Source organism: Jaculus jaculus, chromosome 10 (genome assembly GCF_020740685.1).
Source record: "Jaculus jaculus isolate mJacJac1 chromosome 10, mJacJac1.mat.Y.cur, whole genome shotgun sequence".
Taxonomy (NCBI): Eukaryota; Metazoa; Chordata; class Mammalia; order Rodentia; family Dipodidae; genus Jaculus; species Jaculus jaculus.
Window position 1 is genome coordinate 34,803,075 of NC_059111.1, and position 21,207 is coordinate 34,824,281.

Genomic DNA, 21,207 nt, shown 5'->3' on the forward strand with positions numbered 1-21,207 from the left:
TTCCCAGAGCACAAAAATCTCTACTCTCCTTTTGTTTAAATCTGTAATCTAATTTTTCACCATTTTGACCAGATTCCAATAGTGACAACATTTTCTGTAAACATTTTGCAGTTGTGGTAGTTTAATTCTTCCAACTTTGAGGGCAGGAACTATTCTGACTCTTTGGGAGAGTATCACACAATGCTGAGTATTCATACTATTTTGAATTTTCTCACACACATTGAATGAAGTTTCTTTACTACTTGGTTTACATTTGAGATTCTCATAGGAAAGATAAAAAAATGCTACAGAAAATCCTTCCAGGATTTTATAGTCTAAACAAGAAAAGACACGGGAAATATATGTAACGAGACTGGCTTACAGAGACTGGCTTACAGTACAGACTCAGTTTATTCATCTATGCATTCACTATGGCCATGGCTGAGTTGGTTAGGGACATTCCCAGCTCTTGTAGGAAGCCGCTCAGGGAGTATAGAGCTGGTGAGTCAGGTCTACAAAGTGGTCAAGGAGACAGGAAATGCCTTTGTCCCCTACTCTTCCTAACATGTCAATTCCTAGAGGTTTAGTCTCATCCAAACCATAGCAAAGTATTGAATACTATTTTCTCCTGTAAGTCTAAGTTTTTTTTCTTTTTGTATAGAAATACTTTCTATTAGGAAAAAGGTTGGCAAATGGCAGAAAAGTGGAATTTGTAGAATTGACAGTAACTAGGGTCATAGAGAGTGAAAGTAGCAATGGAGAAGGGAGACACCAGCACTACCATCATCACTACAGCCTCCACAAGAGCGTTTAGTCTCCATCCGCGCACTGAACTCTTAGGGTACTGTGTACTGGAGCTCAGCAGCAGTGGAGCCCAAGTTCTTACACCACAGCACAAGGAAAGTCATCCCCTTCCATTACTTCCCATGTGTTTTCTTCCCATTGCTTCTGTCAGTTTACAGAAATTGTTCTCCACAAATTCATCACTGGCATGCTAATTGCCACATTGGAATGTGGAATGTACTTGTTTGGATCCCTGCTTCTTCTTCTTTTTTTTTTTAGATTTATTTATTTATTTTTTAATGTGTTAGTACTTAATTCTTTTTTTTCTTTTATTAACATTTTCCATGATTATAAAAAAAAATCCCATGGTAATTTCCTCCCTCCCCCCACACACTTTCCCTTTTGAAATTCCATTCTACATCATATTACCTCCCCATCTCAATCATTACATATATACAATACCAACCTATTAAGTACCCTCCCCCCTTCCTTTCTCTTCCCTTTATATTTCCTTTTTAACTTACTGGCCTCTGCTACTAAGTATTTTCCTTCTCACGCAGAAGCCCAATCATCTGTAGCTAGGATCCACATATGAGGGAGAACATGTGGCACTTGGCTTTCTGGGCCTGGGTTGCCTCATTTAGTATAATCCTTTCCAGATCCATCCATTTTTCTGCAAATTTCATAACTTCATTTTTCTTTACCACTGAGTAGAACTCCATTGTATAAATGTGCCACATCTTCATTATCCAGTCATCAGTTGAGGGACATCTAGGCTGGTTCCATTTCCCAGCTATTATAAATTGAACAGCAATAAACATGGTTGAGCACATACTTGGGAAAACTGGATATATATCTGCAGAAGGATGAAAATAGACTCTTCTCTCTCGCCATGCACAAGAATTAAGTCCAAATGGATTAAAGACCTTAACATCAGACCTGAAACTCTGAAACTGCTAGAGGAAAAAGTAGGGGAAACCCTTCAACATATTGGACTTGGCAAAAGACTTTCTGAATACAACCCCAATTGCTCAGGCAATAAAACCACAGATTAATCAATGGGACCTCATGAAACTACAAAGATTTTGCACTGCAAAGGACACAGTGAGAAAAGCAAAGAGGCAACCTACAGAATGGGGAAAAAAATCTTTACCAACTATATATCTGATAGAGGATTAATATCTAGGATGTACAAAGAACTCAAAAAGTTAAATAATAAGGAATCAAACAAGCCAATCAAAAAATGGGCTATGGAGCTAAATAGAGCATTCTCAAAGGAAGATACAAATGGCATATAAACATCTAAAAAATGTTCTAGGTCACTAGTCATCAGAGAAATGCAGATTAAAACTGCATTGACATTCCATCTCACTCCTGTCAGATTGGCCACCATCATGAAAAGAAATGATCATAAATGTTGGTGGGGATGTGGAAAAACAGGAACCCTTCTACACTGCTGATGGGAATGCAATCTGGTCCAGCCATTGTGGAAATCAGTGTGGAGGTTCCTAAAACAGCTAAAGATTGATCTACCATACAACCCAGCTATAGCACTCCTAGGCATATATCTGATGGATCCCTGCTTCTGTCTAACTGTGGGTTACAAAATTTGAATTCTGTGATGTTGTGTGTTGTCTTTCTTCTGTGGACACTCAATACGTTGCATGTGTGTGCATGTGTGTGTATGTACTTTCATCTATTTGTTCTTCTAAGCTGTGGTGGTTTGATTCAGGTGTCCCCCATAAACTTAGGTGTTCTGAATGCTAGGTTCCCAGCTGATGGAGATTTGGGAATTAATGCCTCCTGGAGGGAGTGTATTGTTGGGGGCAGGCTTAAGGGCTTTATAGCCAGTTTCCCCATGCCAGTGTTGGGCACACCCTCCTGTTGCTGTGGTCCACCTTACGTTGGCCAGGGGGTGATGTCCACCCTCTGCTCATGCCATAGTTTTTCCCTGCCATCGTGGAGCTTCCCCTCGAGCCTGTAAGCCAAAATAAATCTCTTTTTCCCAGAAGCTGCTCTTGGTTGGGTGATTTCTACCAGCAATGTGAACCGGACTGCAACAGTAAAGTGGTACCGAGGATAGGGATTGCTGCTAGACACCTGACTCTGTGGCTCTGGCCTTTTGGAGCTTATTTTCAAGAGGAATGTGGAAGGATTTGAAATCTTGGCCTAAGAGATGCCTTGCAGTGTTGTAAGTACAGCCTGATGGACTATTCTGGTCAGAGCTGAAAGACCTGAAAGCAGTAAGAACTATGGACTGTGAGGTTTTGGCTTATGAGGGTGTGAAAGAGCTTTGCCTGGACTGGGCTAGCAGTTTGTGTGAGAAGCTTGCTCTTGTGCCCATGTCCTGAGAAGTTGTGCAGGGTTGCTTTGTGTAGAAATGAACTGGTATGTGCAGAGGGATATGGCACAGAATGAAAAATCTTTGGGTGAACTGTTGCCCATTCAGCTGCAACTGAGAGATTGCAACCTTTGAGACTGGGCTAGCTGACCTGCGCTGGGGCAACAAGAAGAATGTAGACTCTTTTGAAGGGGCTTGAGTGCTCAAGGAGTGTCCTGTTCTCAAAGTCTGCTTTATCCCCCCCTGGATTAACAAATTGGCACCTTCCTGGTATCATGGAGTATAAGAAATGCTGGAGAGAGGGTCATTGAGTTTGCAACACGGTCTTATGTTTTGGAAATGGCCATGGGCAGTGTGAAGCAGGTTTGCTGGTTGCCTGCATAGAGACCCCATGGGGCCATGAGGATGAACCGTGCATTGCAGTGGAGACCCAGTGGTGATGCCGGGACCATGAGATGGCTGCCGAGGAGCTGCCAGTCCCGATGAAGTTCCCAGGACTGTGAGTAGCCTAGCTGGAGGGGCGGAATTGGAATGCCAGAGACTTGTTGCTGGTTAAAATTATCGGACGTGAAGATTTGTCACTGGTTAGAGTTGCTGGACTTGAAGCTACAGAGTTTGATGTTTGCCCTGGTTGTTTTAAATCTTGTATTGGTTGAATGTTTCTTTGCTATGCCCAATGCCGTCTATTGCAGTGTGAATATTTAGTCTGTGCCATTATGGGTTTTTTGAGGTTATATTTTGGTATTATGGCTCAGTTAAAAAGATGTTGAACTATGGGAATGTATGAACATCATTGGGATTGATAAAAAGTATGGGGACTTTTAAAGTCAGACTGAATGTATTGTATTTTACATCATGTATGGATATCAGTTTATGGGGGCCAGGGGCGGAATGTGGTGGTTTGATTCAGGTGTCCTCCATAAACTTAGGTGTTCTGAATGCTAGGTTCCCAGCTGATGGAGATTTGGGAATTAATGCCTCCTGGAGGGAGTGTATTGTTGGGGGCAGGCTTAAGGGCTTTATAGCCAGTTTCCCCATGCCAGTGTTGGGCACACCCTCCTGTTGCTGTGGTCCACTTTACGTTGGCCAGGGGGTGATGTCCACCCTCTGCTCATGCCATCGTTTTTCCCTGCCATCGTGGAGCTTCCCCTTGAGCCTGTAAGCCAAAATAAATCTCTTTTTCCCAGAAGCTGCTCTTGGTTGGGTGATTTCTACCAGCAATGTGAACCGGACTGCAACATAAGCTGATGTCATCTGTCCTCATGGTTTTAAAGTGTTGCTTCTGTGCCTCATCCTGACAAATTTCTTTCTCATGTCTTTATAAACACCTTCCCTTTTGTGTTCCAGATTTCTTTCAAACTCAGGACAGCCTAAATAGAACTCTTCATTTTCCCTGAAAGAAGTAATTATTTTTCTAATATTTAACTGGTGGTGAAGTCATCCATTGAATTCTTCTAACCAAAACTTTGGATCGACTCTTGAGACTCCCCTCTCCCCACAATACGTTCAATCAACCTCTCGGTATTTTTCAAATGTGCACTTGCTGCTTTATTTCTATTACTCAGGCTGTGGTTTATGTTTTGTTTTATAATGATTTTCTATGTGATCTCTGGACATTCAGTCAGTCTTGTTTCCCCTAATTTCCATTTCCTAAACAGTTAACATATTAAACTAATTACATAGCGTTCTGATTAGCATTCACTTATCCTCATTTAATTGTCTACACTGTTGGCTTCCTTACAGTAGAAGTGGCAGCTCTGGCTAACCATGGAAAGCAGTGTATTGGCTAGGTGTCCACTCCTGAATGATTCTCTCTGAATGATCTCCTGCATTTACTCTCTGATTTCTGTTTTTATGGATACCAGGAGCTATCATCAAATTTAATAAACCTATGCATTATAAGGAAATGTAAAATAAGTCATAAGCAACTTTCAGGCAGATTCTCCAATAAGGTTCCCAGTAGCTACATGATATTCCACATGCCCAATTTGTCAGTGATGCTTGGGCTCAAATCTCATGCCTGAACAGGTTAATCACAATACTTCCTCAGTTTTATTCCAATGGGCTTCTTCTGTTTATCATAAAAATCCACTTAGTGAATGAGTAGAAGGATGTATTTTTGCTATCATCCTTTCTAGGACATTGTCTTACCCTTCTCTGCTACAAAGAGATGGTGGCCAAATTTTATAGTGTCTCCAAGCCAGACGTTTGAGTTCTAAATTATTCAGATTTTGTATTCTAAAAATGTGAAGTATTGCTTTTCTAACTTATTTCTTGATCACAGACAGCTGAAATTTTAAAAATGCCTTCAGACGCTAAAAGATTAATGAGCTGAAAGTGAAGGGCATATGGCCTGGTCCTTTTTACTTATTCTGCTGAGAGGTTCCAGCAGCGGCTGGCTAGGGTGTACCACAGCCTGTTGGTGCTGCGACAGCAAAATATCTCAGACTGGGTTATTTATAAAGAGCAGGAGTTTGCTTCCCAACTCTGGGGGCTGAGAAATATGGCATCAAGGTGCCAGAAGGTGTGATGTTCGTTGAAAGCCTGACCCATCAATGGCACCATTTTGTGGCAGCATCCTCTGAAACCAGGGATGAGTGCTTTGTGATCACATAGCACATGAGTGAAAGAGTTGAAAATTTTAAAACTTTTTGTTATTTTTATTTATTTGAGAGCGACAAAGTAGGAGAGAGAGAGAGAGAGAGAGGGAGAGGGAGAGGGAGAGAGAGAGAGAGAGAGAATGGGCATGCCAGGGCTTCCAGCCACTGCAAATGAACTCCAGATGCATGCGCCCCCTTGTGCATTTGGCTAACGTGGGTCCTGGGGAATTGAGCCTTGAACCGGGATCCTTAGGCTTCACAGGCAAGCACTTAACCACTAAGCCATCTTTCCAGCCCAAGAATTGAAAATTTTTAAAAGGACCCATGGCAATGTCCTTTAGCAATTTTTTTTTCAGGAATTTATACATTCATGGGCACATAGAATTGATGATAATCACTTCTTAAAAGAGATTGGGAAAAGTTTAATACTAACACAGTGAGTCCAACATGGATTTTGCATTTCAGATGTACTCAAACTACAGTAGGGTGATAGGTAAAAAGTTTCTAGAGTTTCTAATGATTAATACTAAGATTTAATATTATGATCTATGTTATAATACCACTACTAAAGGGGAAACATTATGCAAATTAAATATAGGCAAGTACATTTCAGCAAAGAATGTGTACTCTTCAGAATCTGAAGAGGCTCAGTCTCCCACAGCAGCATGGGTAATAAAGCTTTATAGGCTGAACATAAGTAAATATAAATATGAAAACATAAATAAAGTTACAAATTACTTGATTGGCTACAGCTGACATAGGCACAGTCTGGTCAGACAGCAGCTGTTTGCGATTGGCTGAAGCTCTGCTATGTGTTGCAGAAGTCTTATTCCTAAGAAATACGGTTTTGTTGTTATTTACATAATAAGTTAGTTTGTGGTTTGTTTTGTAGATACCATGGAGAGCTCTTTAGGCCAATTGTTCAATGAACCATTGTTCATTCTTCAGTGTTCAGTTTGTGAATCAAGGTCTCTGGGAGAACTTTCTTTTTCTTTTTTTAAAAAGAGTCATTTTATTTTATTTTATTTATTTGAGAGCAACAGACAGAGAAAGAGGTAGAGAGAGAGAGAGAGAGAGAGAGAGAGAGAGAGAGATAGAGAGAGAGAGAGACAGAGAGAAAGAATGGGTGCACCAGGGCCTCCAGACACTGCAAATGAACTCCAAATTCATGCACCACCTTGTGCATCTGGCTTATGTGGGTCCTGGGGAATTGGGCTTTGAACTGGGGCTCTTAGTCTTCACAGGCACAAATTTCACCACCAAGCCATCTCTCCAGCCCTGGGAGAACTTTCTTAGATGCACAGGATAATACTTAAAAATTCACTTACTACATTGTGAATAGTTCTATCATTGAACTGAAAATATTGACAGAAGTTGCTCAATTCATTGGAAAGTGACACCCAGCAACTGCATGGATGGACTGGAATGGAAACACGAACATGGTAACTCACTTCTAATCTCCAAGGAGGAGGGCCTTTGGTTAGTAGCAAAGCTCTCAGAGGGAGGAGGAAAGGAGCGGAGATGTTCTTGTAGAGGGGGACTTTTTAAGTTGTCTTAGTCTGACACCATTAAAAAGGCCACCAACAGATTCAGGGAAACATTTTATTAGGAGAAGTGACATGAATGCTAAAGGTGGGTCAACAAGTGGTTCAGCCTGACAAGGACATGATCGGGACAAGTAGGAGACAGATGTATGATTGATGGACCAAAAGAGTGGTGAGAATTATGCAAAAATCTCAGGTATTTGGCTGTTATTATTTAGGTTACAGGGACCATTGAAAGTGACTAGGGGAGGAATTAGATTGAAAATATAAGAAGACAACACTTCTGCTTTTGTACAGAAAAAAAAAAAGAAGAATGAGAGTAAGGAAATGTATTAGAGAGTTTTGCCACAGGAGAAATTAAGAAATGATTAAGGCCTCAACTGAACAGTGGACAAGAAAGAGAGCCTGGTGTGTTCCATGATGCAAACTGGACATATGACAAAAACAGAACACTTCTACTATCAGCAAATTACAGCAAGGATCTACTACCATTCAACTGTCTCAGATATACTTTGGATCAATATAATGCCTATGAATGATGTTTCTGAAGCCATGAAGCAGTATCCTTATTATTTTTTATTGTGGTAAGTATATATAACATGAAGTTTACCATTTTGGCCATTTTTAAGAGTAAAACTCATTGGCATGATGTACATCCACAATGTTATATAACCAATGCCACTATTTATTTCTAAAACTTTACATCATCCAGACTAAACTCTTCACCCACTTAATATTAACTCTGTTCCTTCCTCTCTAGCTGCTGGCTACTTCTACTCTGCCTTTTGCCTTTATTAATTGCTGCGTTCTGTACATATCTCATAAGTGGAATCATACAATATTTGTATTTTGCATCTGGCCTGTTTTTTGTAGTGTAATGCTTAAATGTTCAGTGGTAGGAACATCAGAACTCCATCACTTTTGACACAGGACAACAATTCATTATATGCCTGCATTGTGTGTCACTTACCCATTCAGTTTCCAATGGACAATCGTGCTGTGTCGACCTTTTGAGGACTAGGAGTAGGGCTATTAGGAATACAATACAATAGGAATACACAGCATTTATTCCCCATTTTAAATTCTTGTGGCCATATACCTGGAAGCTTTACTGCCGTGTTCAGACCCGTTCTTTGGTTATGGTAGTGATAGGAGTGAAATGTTGGGTAAGTGTTCAGTACTCAGAGGACCCTACTACTCTTCCTTCTGGTCACAAGAGAGTCAAATCATCAAATCATTCATTCTGGTAGATGACAATGCCTTTAATGTCAAGGAACAGTCACTTTTGTTTCTTAAAATTCAGGAGAAGACCTAATAGTCATTTTCTCCTCACTCAAAAGGAAACAAATACCATCAGATGGCCTTCTCTAATAGTACACAAACATGGAGATATATGAAACATGAACTATGCATCCATACCTCTCACTGTAAAATTTACACTTCCTTTAAGTCTATCCTGGGTTAACAACACCTAAGATGATGTGAAGTCTCCTCCTGTGAAGGTCAATCAGAACAGCACTGAGGCCAAGTGGCAGGAAACCTGAATCTGAAGTTAAGATGCTCTGAATCTAGTCATAATTGTGTCTGTTCTAGCAAAGTGTATTGGGACTGTACTGCTTTCCAGGGAACATTCTAAAATCTTACATGCAATGTATTGAGCATTTTCTAAGATATACACTCTATTTTTCTTATGTCTCCTCTCATCACTTCTTGCAGTTGGCATACTAAATAATGGACCTCATTAGGACATTTTTACATATATGCATCATTGTACTTTGCTCATATTCACTTCTGATCACCCTCTGTTATTTTACTCTTCAGGCCTGTATGTCCTCTTCTTTCCTTTAAATAGACTTCCTCTATTTTCATGTCATATATATTTAAACTTTTATTTGAATATGAAAGAAAATGTGACCATTTGTTTCTTATTCTTATTATTCTCTCTTGTTTCCCATTCCTTTTCCTTTTTGCCCACTACTTCCCTCACATAGTTACCTTTTGCTTTCATATCATGTATGTATAAACACATTCCACATGTAAGAATGTTTGAGTCTTGATTATCTTATTAAACAATATCCAGTTTCATCCACTTCCCAGCATATGTACTAATTCAATTATTTATGGCTGCATAAAACCTTATTAGATACATATACATTTTCTTTATCCATTTGTCTGTTGATGGACATCCAGTCATTCCTGTGAACAATGATTCAATAAACATTATATGAAGTATCTCTGTAGTGTACTATCTTAGGTTCCTTTGGGCATGTACCCAGGAGTGTTATAGTGGGTCATATGGTAGTTCTATTTTTAGTACTTTTGAAGAGTCTTCACACATGCTGATTAAGAAACATGAGAGTTTATTTGGGATGTTTAGCAGTACAACTCAAGCAGAGATTAAGCAGTGCTGGATTTGTGCTCTGGCTGTCTTAGAGAGCTAAAAGTTTAAATTCTAAAGCCGTGTGTGTGTGTGTGTGTGTGTGTGTGTGTGTGTGTGTAGGGGAGATTGGATTATCAAAACTTTAGGTTGGTGCAAGCAGAGTGGCAAGCTGCTACGTCAGAAAAGAATTGGCTAATTTCAAGAGTATGTGTTAAGTAGTCCATAACTGTGGGCTAACTCCACAATGCACGACTCATTTACATTAACAAGGAGGGTCCAATGGGAGGGGGTAGATCATGGATAAGCCTAAACAATGGTACCAAACTGCCTGTATTTGTTGAAAAGAAAACTAATAAATTAAATTAAAAAAAAAAAGAAAAAAGTACAAAGCACAAGAATAAAGAAGTTCATTCGGGGCCTATTCTACTCTGGAGGTTGGCCGTGGGACTGGCATGATCTGTTTTCATAGAAACCACAGCTCTAGGCATATGGACTGTAGGTAGTAGAAAGTGGGGTCCATGTGGGCTGTGATATACACTGAGAAAGGGATGGTTATCTTTGAAGGATCTTTGAAGTAAATAGGACTCAATTTTGCTTCCTTCTGCCCTCTTGGCCTGATGTTTTTGATATGCCTTAGTTTACTTTATCTTCTAATTTCTTCTCCAAGGAACATCTTGAATATTGACAAATTTCTATGAAGCAAAGATAAACAAAGAACTGCAACTCATTTTATAAGATGCTAGTGACAGGTAATTTAATTGATTGTTTTGTGTTTCATTTATGTGTACCATGTACTCTTTCAGGTCATCATGTTTATTCCATTTTTGGAAATGAAACTTAACCCCCCATCCCTGGGACATGTGACAAAATGTCTTTATTTATATGAGGATGTAAACTCACAGCTTGTATGAGTGTGGGGGTGGGGAAGCGACAGAGGAAAAAGCAGTTCAACTAATTCCCAGAGGAGAACTGTATTGGAAAAGAAATTGAAGGCAGAGACAGGGAATTAAGCCAGCTGACTTTAAAATGGTCCAGGGCTAACTTTGGGTGCACATTGTTATCAATTTTCTTTGGCACTGGTGATTTTTTACTTTAAGCCTTCAGGACTTGAACAAACTGGAAAAACTTAGAAGAAGCAGCTGTTTTATCATCCAAGCTTCTTGCAATGTGTCTGCGATCGCTGGCTGCAGGGCATGCTATAAGCAAGAAGGCAGAAATGTCAATTCAGTATCTGGTTTTGCAAATTTGTCTCTAAAGAGCCTAGGGCTTGGTTCAGGCAGAAGTTCATATTGAATACTTCCTGCTGTCTCCTTAAGCTCTCCATTCTGTGCCCCCACCCCAGGAAATAGGTACGTCATTTCCTGTTGTATGGGCCTGGGCGTTGGCAACTGTCCTGGTTGTTGTTGATGTTCTATGACCATCTACCACTTGTTTTAGTAAACTTTTTTTTTTTTTTATTTAAAAGAGAACAAACAAGAGCGAGATAGAGACAGAAGGAGAGAGAGAGAATTGGTATGCTAGGGCCTCAGAGACTGAAATCAAATGCCAGACATTTGCACCACCTAGTGGGCATGTACAACCTTGTGCTGACTCATTTTTGTGCGTCTGGCTTACATGGGATCTAGAGAGTCAAACATGGCTCCTTAGCTTTTGAAGGGAAGCGCATTAACTGCTAAGCCATCTTTCCAACACCATAATTCTTTTTACATTCAACAAATATTTATTTGTTTTGATAATTTCATACATGTACATGATATGTTTTAACCATATTCATACTGAATTACCATCTTTTATTCCCCTCTTTTGAATTTGCTCTTCTTCCCAATTAATTCTCTTCTGCATGTGTGCGTGCATGCACCACTGAGCACCACAATCAGGGTTGCTTGCATGAGCATGGCTGGGAGATATTGTGGGAAAACCCCCCCCCAGGGGGTCCCGACGCTCTGCCCGGATAAGGCGACACCCCAAATCACTCACTCACGAGAAGCGGTCTTGATGCAAACTGCAAGAGGATTTTATTCCAAACGCGCTGGGGCCCACAGTCGTACACTGCACAGGGGTAGAGGACTGCAGAGCCCCGAATGCAGGAATGGGGTAGTTTTTATAGGGTTTCTAACAAAGCCTGTGTATTAGACCAATCATTATTTAATATCAGGAGCCCCTGCAGGGTGTTAGCCAGTCAGTTTGTGCCACCCCACAGTTTCTAAGCCAATTAGTTTACTTTGCTCAAGCCCCTCATGGACCAATCACTCTCTTATGACTATGACCTTGGTGGTCAGCGTTTGCGCAGGTCCTTGGGTGGGAGTAGCAGAGTATGGTATCAGTCTCCTGTGACCTTGGAGGTCAGCACTTGTGCAATTCCTTAGGTGGGGGTAACAGAGTATGGTATCAGCCTCCTATGACCTTGGTGGTCTGAGGCAGGCTGCTACAGCCTATGGTGCGAGTTACTAAGGCTTACAGTGTGGGCTACTAAGGCTTACAGTGTGGGCTATTAAGGCTTATGGTGCAGGCTATTTACAGAAACTAAATAAGTGGTCTACTTTATTACTCATTTCCCATCCCTAAGGGCTATCTCATGCCCTTTTTACCTAGTTTTATATTAGGAGTGGGCTCTGATACAATGAGAAGAGGGATTCTTTACTTGCTCCTAACAGAGAGTAAAACCTGGAGTTTGAGGTATGCAGGTGGCCCGCTTAAGCTCCCTTTGGAGCGTGATAGTATTTCTGAGCTTCTGAATTCTTGGGCCTTTCAATATCTACTAGAATATGGACAATTTACCAGCTGCTACACCACTGAAGAAACATTCAAGAGCTATTCTGGAAGGAGCAGAGACTTTTGAGATAATCCTCCATCCATGATGCAACTCAACAAGTATGTATCATACCTTGGGTATTCACCAATTTTATGTGATTGTAAAAAGTGGATCCTAATAGTTATTGCTCACTGGACTTGCATAGATTTCTGAAAGGCAAAGGTTTTCAGGTAGCCCCTCATTCTGGCCTTTAAAAGTAATATTCAAAATGAGTCAAAAGTAAGTAGTTTCGGGCTGGAGAGATGGCTTAGCGGTTAAGCGCTTGCCTGTGAAGCCTAAGGACCCTGGTTCGAGGCTCGGTTCCCCAGGTCCCACGTTAGCCAGATGCACAAGGGGGCTGGAGGCCCTGGCGCGCCCATTCTCTCTCTCTCTCCCTCTATCTGTCTTTCTCTCTGTGTCTGTCGCTCTCAAATAAATAATAATAAAAAAAAATTTAAAAAAAGTAAATAGTTTCTTATATGTGTCATAGACAGTGATATTTTCTTTCTTTTTTTTTTTTTTTTCACTGAAATGATCATGGGCCTAGTCAGACACGGAACTACCAGCACTCAAGTCCTTGGTTTTCTAGCCTCTAGAGCTGCGAGAATTACATTTCTGTTTGTTATTATTTTCCAAGTTTAAGATGCTTTATTTCAGCACAAATAATGGACATAATGCTAATATTAAAAGTAGAATGTTTCTTTGGGGCATAGAAAGAGTTCTGGGCATCTGGAAAAGCATATTATTAACAAAGAGAGAGCTCATAGAGTGTTTGGTGGCTTGAAAGTTAGATAAGAAGGCAATTTGTCCCTTGAGTTAGGGTATGTTTTTCTAATTCTAGACAAGTTACACTCTGTATAGAATGTGTTGGAGCAGAAATTCTTAAACTTATTCTTAAATTTCCTTTTTTCTCAATGCATTAGTGTCTTAGTGGTTATTTTTTCTCATAGTGCTTCATGTCCAAAAGTAAAATCAAATGTTTTTATTTATTAAGTAGTTCAGTATCAACAACTGTATAAAAAGACTTAATAGCAATTGTATAAACACTACACATAAATTAAAATAACAATATTTATTTCATCTACAATAGTCATTGTTGCTACCAATGACACATGACCCAGTTGAATTCTTTGCAGTGTCCCAAACTTAGATATCATCATTACAAAAAATCTTTCTTGTGATACCAACTTTCATGCAGCATTCGATTTTTCATTCTAGTAACCATGGAAAACTCACTTTCCCAAAGAAAATATTTTAAAAACAAGGTAGCCATCTAATGATAAAGAAGTGTTTTTTGACTGGCAATTGTGTAGGATTTAAGATTTTTCATACACAGTTGAAAACATTTTACTGTTCTTTTGTTTTCATTTTTCAAGGTAGGATCTCACTCTGGCCCAGGCTGACCTGGAATTCACTATGGAGTATCAGTGTGGCCTAGAACTCACGGCAATCCTCCTACCTCTACCTCCCGAATGCTGGGATTAAAGGCATGCGCCACCATGCCCAGCTCATTTTACTGTTCTTTATAAGTTCATTACAAAGTGTCCCAGAGCCACTGGGCTACAGGGTGTGGGATTAGAGTTGAAACATATGCATGGTAATATTGCCCACTGTGTACTCAAGAAGACTCCTACAATAAAGCAAACCACATTTATTGTACCCAGTGCAGGAAATCAGTATCTTGTTGAAGTATTAGTAAGCTTTGAGAAGGTTCAGAAAAGATCCAGGATATTTATGAGGTTTAGAATTTCTGCTTTGCAAAATATCTTTAAACACAGAGACTTTCATTGGAATGGACAAAGTTTATGACTTAACTACAGGATCAAAGGGCAGGAGGAGCCAAAGGATGAATGTGGAAAGAATGTCTAGTTGAATGACCTACTGTTCTGAGAAAGAATGTAAGGATGTCATCCAAAAGTTTAGTTATATGGATTTGATGGAGGTTTCTGAAACAAGAATAAAATTATCAGCACTTTCTTCTTTTAGCCTTGAGTTTTCTGAAGAATAAAATAATGTAAATATTGACATTGGTTTTTGTTCTCAATAATAATGATTAAAAAACTTTAACAGCTACCTTTACTGAAACTTTTCTGTAGCCAGCTATGGCTATAATTATTTCACATGCATCATATTTGAAAATATTTTCACATACCATTGTAAGGTGGGAAGTGGTATGTTCACATTTGCAGAAAGGGTGGCATGGGAAGATGGAGTCATGGAATGAAGGCAGGATGAAGCTGAGATTTGTGTGGTGATTACTCTTCTGTTTACTGAAAAAGCCCTGCATGTGTGTATGAACAAAATGCGTGGGTTTATGCCTTACTATATTAGTAACCTTCTTGTTGTTGAGACAAAATGCTTGACCAAAAGCAGATTAAGGAAATAAAGGATTTAATTTGTGTTTACAGTCTCAAGATGAAGAGTCCATTATGGTGGGAAAGGCATGGCAGGGCTGACCGGAAAGCCTATGCCACATTTTTATATCAGCATGGAGGAAGTAGTGTGAGAGATGCAAATAGGGTTGAGCTGTGACTCTTCAGTGCCTGCTCCCAGTGATATACTTTCACCAATAAGGCTCTACAGTCTTGCCAAACAACAACACAAATTGGGGATTAAGTATTCAAACACACAAATCAGTTGGAGGCATTTTGCATTCAAACCACACAGTTATTTTAAAAATATGTTTAAGCAATCATGTTATTCATACTTAGGTCTCTGATAGAGACTTGATCAGACATTGTGGTTTGAGGCTCATGTGTTTGAACATTTGGTTACATGTTGGTAGTGATTGAGGAGGCTGTGGATTCATTTTCTTAATATTTTATTTTTAAAATTTATTTATTGGGGGCAGATAGAGTGAGAATGGGTATGCTAGTGCCTCTAGCCACTGCAAACGAATTCTATACACATGTGCCATCCTGTGCATCTGGCTTTTGTGTGGGTACTGGGGGATCTAACCTAGGTCCTAAGGCTTCTCAGGCAAGTACCTTAATTACTAAGCCATCTTTCCAGCCCAGGCTGTGTATTCTTAAGGAGATGGAGTCCTGCTGGAGGAAGTAGTGGACTGGGGGAGGGCTTTGACTTTAAGGTTTTATAGCCTGTCCCCATTTCTTGTTTGTCATCTGCCTCCTACCCGTGGATGCTGTTTGAGAACCAGCCTCCCTCTCCTACTGCCATGCCTTCCCTGCAGATACAAAATGTGTCTCCTTGAGCTGTAAGCCAGAACAAAGCTTTTCATTCCTTAAACTGTTTCCTGTCAGGTATTTTGTCACAGTAGCAATAAATTAACCAGCACATTAGGGTTCCCTTTTCCAGCTTGGCTCTGCTTTGGACCCGATATGTAACTTTACTATTTCTTAGTCCAGATGGCCACTGGCCAACAGCTTCAGCTGACTTCCTGACTCATACTGCTGCTGACTGTGAGGAAAAAATAATAATAATAAGGGCAGTAGAGCCTTTATACACAGAGCCCAGGCCATCATATGGAAAGCCGAGGGCACAGTGTATAACCTTGGCTCTTGTCGTGTGTTAGGTTGCTTTGTTGTTGAGCTACATATTGTAGATTATGACTTCATTCTGAAAAAATGTTAAAATGATGAAAGTATTAGTGTAAAAATATATTACTTTAGATGATAGTATTATGTAGTGAAAGACCAGATTTCAGTACAAAAAATTTAAGGTGAGTTCAAGCATTTCCAATTTCTAGCTATGTTATCTTAATCCAGTTAACTAAGGTCTCTGAACTTGAGCTTCCCCTTTAGTAAGTTACAGTGATTATGTGCTTCACAGGATTATTGCAAAATTCCAACATGTCAAAGTATATTAAGGATTTTCAATACAAATATTTTATAAATATATACTGTTGTTATTTTATAGGCTCTTGTGAACATATGTTACCTACAACTAATTAACAGATATTCCTGTAATGATCCTTCATGCTAAATTGTGTTTTTTTGTTTGTTTGAGGTTAGGGTCTTACTCTAGCCCAGGCTGACCTGGAATTCAGTATGTAATCTCAGGGCAGCCTCGAACTCATAGCGATTCTCCTACTTCTGCCTCCCAAGTGCTGGGATTAAAGGAGTATGCCACCATGCCTGGCAACTTGCTTATTTTTGAAACACAGTAGTGCCTATGAATCATTCTCTAATTCTTAAAATGTTGTAATATCAACACACTGGCAACTCATTTACAATGGGCAACATTTCTAAGCATAAATGCACAGTGGATTGATAATTTTTCCTCCGAGCTATGTTTTGCTTTGGTAATTTAATTTCCATGCAGGCTCTAAACTGTACGATTTATATTATCTGTGTCAGCTTCAACACACTTCCACAAAGACACTCACACCATTGCAGCGTTGCTGGGCAAGTCATGTTCTCACACTTTCTGTTCCCAAGGGCAGAGCTCAAGGAGATTTGCACTAGATCCAGATGTTCTCTGAGACACAGGCTTACTCTTTGATTTCTTTTTATTCCCCTGAGAAGCCCAGCTCTCATTTACATAAAAGCAAATTCTGTAGGTGAAAGCTGGCAAAAAGCCCATGTCTTTTGTCCTTCTGAATGACAAAACTTTACTGAACTTATGGAAGTTTTAAAAGGTGAAGTTGTCATTTCAATTTATCAAAGCAAGCTCTACTTCTTGATTTTATCTCATAGGTTTTGCAATGGGCCTGAAGACCTAGAAAGTATAATTTTCAAGTTAAGCTCCCATTTTAGAGTCTGTCTCTTCAAATTGTCTAGGCAATTTTAGAAAGCCTAATTTGCAATGCAATCCTGGTCTTTCATTTAACACTAATGATTATGCTTACATGACTGCTATCAAGTGTGTCCTGAAATCAATAAAATAATCCTGTATTTGTATATATCAATTTATTTTGTTTTACAAAACAAAGGCTGAATTAGCAAGATACAGGATTTTCCTATGGAACCAAGGGTGAGAGGGAAGTGGAGGCATTGGGACAAGAGGTGGACCCAAACTGCACCACATGGAATTTTGTAGCATGTGCCTCTTTGGTGATACATAGGGCTTTAAAAAAAATTTTTTTTTTTGTTTATTTAATTTATTTATTTGAGAGCAACAGACAGAGAGAGAGAGAAAGAGGCAGAGAGAGAGAGAGAGAGAGAGAGAGAGAGAGAGAGAGAGAGAGAGAGAGAGGGAGAGAATGGGCGTGCCAGGGCTTCCAGCCACTGCAAACGAACTCCAGATGTGTGCGCCCCCTTGTGCATCTGGTTAACCTGGGTCCTGGGGAATTGAGCCTTGAACCAGGGTCCTCAGGCAAGCGCTTAACTGCTAAGCCATCTCTCTAGCTCTATATAGGGCTTTTTAAAACATACTTCTCATTATCCTTCTCTTACTAAAGTCTCATTTCCTGTACTTAAGTTAAACATGACTATTATGGCTTCCTTAAAGTAGGATCTTCTGATCTGGGAGCTTTCAGGTAAAAAACAGGCAACTGCTACTAACTGGACTTCGGTTGTATTGTCCCATCCCAATGCCTTGTAGAGGTACTGTCCTTGGCCTAAGCATCTCTTGATTATAAGCGTCTGGAAACTGTCCCATGTGTATAGCATGGAACACATGTGACTTCAAGAACAGGTAGAGGCAGCAGAGAAAAAGGACTCAAGTAGGATTACCTCTGAATGAAAATAACATTAAAAAGTTTTATTTATAAGCCGGGAGTGGTGGTACATGCCTTTAATCCCAGCACACAGGAGGCAGAGGTAGAAGGATCACTATGAGTTTGAGGCCACTCTGAGAGTACATAGTGAATTACAGGTTACATGGATAGCCTGAGCTAAAGTGAGACCCAACCTTGAAAGAACAAAACAAAAAAAATTTATAAAAATATTTTACTATTATTACAGAAATATTATGATGAAAAAGGTTTATAAAAACCTAGATTTGGGGCTGTAGAGATGGCTTCAAGATTAAGGCACTTGCCTGCAAAGGCAAAGAACCAGGTTTGATTCCCCAGGACCCACGTAAGCCAGATGTACAGGGGGGCGCATGTGTCTGGAGTTCATTTGCAGTGGCTGGGTGCCTTTATTCTCTCTCTCTCTCTCTGTCTTTCTCTTTGTCTCCTTCTTTCCTTCTCACTCTCCAATAAATAAATAAGAATAAAATATTAAAAATAATCTGGATTTGTTGGCCTATATAATGACCAGGTCTATAAACATTGCTGTAACCAATCCTTTGTAGTTTTTTTGGAGGGGGAATTAAAGGAATTCTACAGATAAATCCATTTAAAAGTGTTCAATCAATCCACATACTTTTATGTAGTATTCTTTTAAAAGTAGCCATTGTACTTACATGCTTGCTAGAGCATATTGGTATACTGATTTATAAAAGATGGATTTACATCATAATTTTAAAGTAGGTTCTTTAGCATTGCATATGTACCTCAGGGGTAAGAAGTCTACTTAGGATGGACCAAGCTCTGGGTTCAATAATTAGTAATGAAATAAAGGACTGATATAGGTACTTGATAGTTTCATAATTTCTCAGTCTCTGAGACTCTATCTCTCTGGTCTTACATTTCTATTGGTTGTTTGTCCTTCAGTCTGCATGTACTGTGTGGCAATCTTATTGTAAAATGTCCCCCATAGCCTCATATGTTGTGAGTAAGCCTCATATTCAATCCCTAGCTGATTGAGCCTATGGGAGGTAGAACCTTGCTTAAGGAGGTATGTTACTGGGTATGACCTCAAGGTTTATTAACACAGCTTGCCAATGGTAGCCAGCTCTTTCTTCCAGCTGATATGCAAGATGTGATGCCTAAGCCCTGTTCTGCCATCCTTTTAATGCCATGGTGAAGCTTCCCCTCAAGATGGAATAAACCTTTTCCCTACATAAGCTGCTTTTAGGTGGGAGTTTTGTCCCAGCAATGAGAAAGTAACTACAACATGCAGTATATAATTCACACAGAATTTCTGGCATAAGTCTGAAATAAGCATAGGAAAGAGCTTGGATTCTTAGAACTAAAGGAAGATGAATGTGGCTATAGTCTAGTGAGTAAGGGACAAGCAGTATACTTGCAGAAATAATGAAAGCTAATCAAGACAGACAGCTACAGGGATCTTTGTGAATGACTATTTTGTCTATTACTATGTATTAACCTGTCATAGCAGTTCTCACAGAAAGCCAGTGAGCTCAGATAAAATCCCCTAACAATATTCCATGACTTAAATTAGTAATACATTATGCAAATGGAGCAATATTTGCATTAAGTACAGTTCTCGAGATTTTCCTCTGTCTTTGGGAGCAGGGAATTGTCTTCTGTGGTAAGAGGTCAGCTTTTTAGAAATATTCTGATGGACACAATCTGAGAGCTCAGGCCTTGTGTACTAGGTACAGCAACAAAAGGTGTTGGTGACAAGGATATTACAAAAGAAAAAGTAGAAAAGTAGAGACAATACAGAGACATATGCCACTTAAAAGCAGTTGTTTATAGAGAGCAAAGCAAAATCCTTTAGAATTGATTAAACATATAAAAAAGAGTTTGAGTGGAAGTACCTTAGATAGATGGATAATACAGTTCCCAGAAGCCATATGCTATAACACAAAACTCTCAGTGCTTGTGATGGGATAATTCCCTAGAATTTGATTTTCAATGAGGTCCCAGAGGCACCCCTCAAAACAAAGCAGACTATTATCACTGTTTTTGGTTGCCCACCAGAACTAAGTAGTGAGACCCTATTACTTGTTTCATTTGCAGGGCACTATGTAATCAAGCTGCAACTGAGCTGCATGTTTCCTCCCTGCTGGCTAACATTTATAGTCCTAAAATGTGCTGTGCAGGCTGCTGTGGAGAAGAGTCATCAATAATCTCAACTAGTTTTGGAGCCTGTATGCTGCACAAATGACCTGCCAGGAAAGATGTGTTCACTGGTACAATTATGGCATGACTATTATGGGGAAGTCAACCATTTTCTGATTGGATTTGAGGGCTACTCCATGGAAGAGAATTCATGCCTGATACTGTAAACCTGATCAAAAGTCCACGGTGAGGTTATAGGCTTCAGAAAGGAAGATACTATTTGATAATTGGACATGTTGAGTCTGTATAATTGCATTCTAAACACTTGTGCCTATGCTCATAGATTAGTGCTATTCTTAGCCTTGGTCAGAGAAACTTCATTTTGCAATGGGTAGCAGAGACTCATAACTAGTCAAATACTGAGAGCGAGTGACTAGTGAGTGCTTAGCTGTAACTGTCACACCTGTATCATCCTCTCCAAGGCCAGGGAACACAGAGGATGAGGGTTGTAGAGCTGAGAGATGGGGAGGAGTGCTGTGGCATGCTGGTCCTGGACATGACATGACTCTTGCACACATAAATGCACAGCAGCTATGATTACCTGCACAAGACTTGCACAAGACTGGCCCGATCAACATTATTTCATGGATGGAGAAGGGACTCATGAGAACTCACCCCTCCCAGAGGAGCTATTGACACTTAGTGGTTTCTGGGGGAGAAGAATGCATTTTTTTCAGTTGATGTAGTTACTGGCAAATGGCTCATGCTCATGAAAGCAACACTAATTAAGTTCTGAAGGCCACATAGACAATCTCTCTCTCTCTCTCTCTCTCTCTCTCTCTTTCTCTCTCTCTCAGCATCTGAAGGGGTCCAATTGGAAAGGAGTTCAGTAGGAATGGGAAGGGAACAAGAGAAAGTAAGGAAGTGAATATGATCAAAATGAATTATATATGTGTATGAAATTGTGAAAAACAAAATATTCATTAGATGTTGAGAAAATCCCAGGTACATTGAAAATATGAATAAATGAATA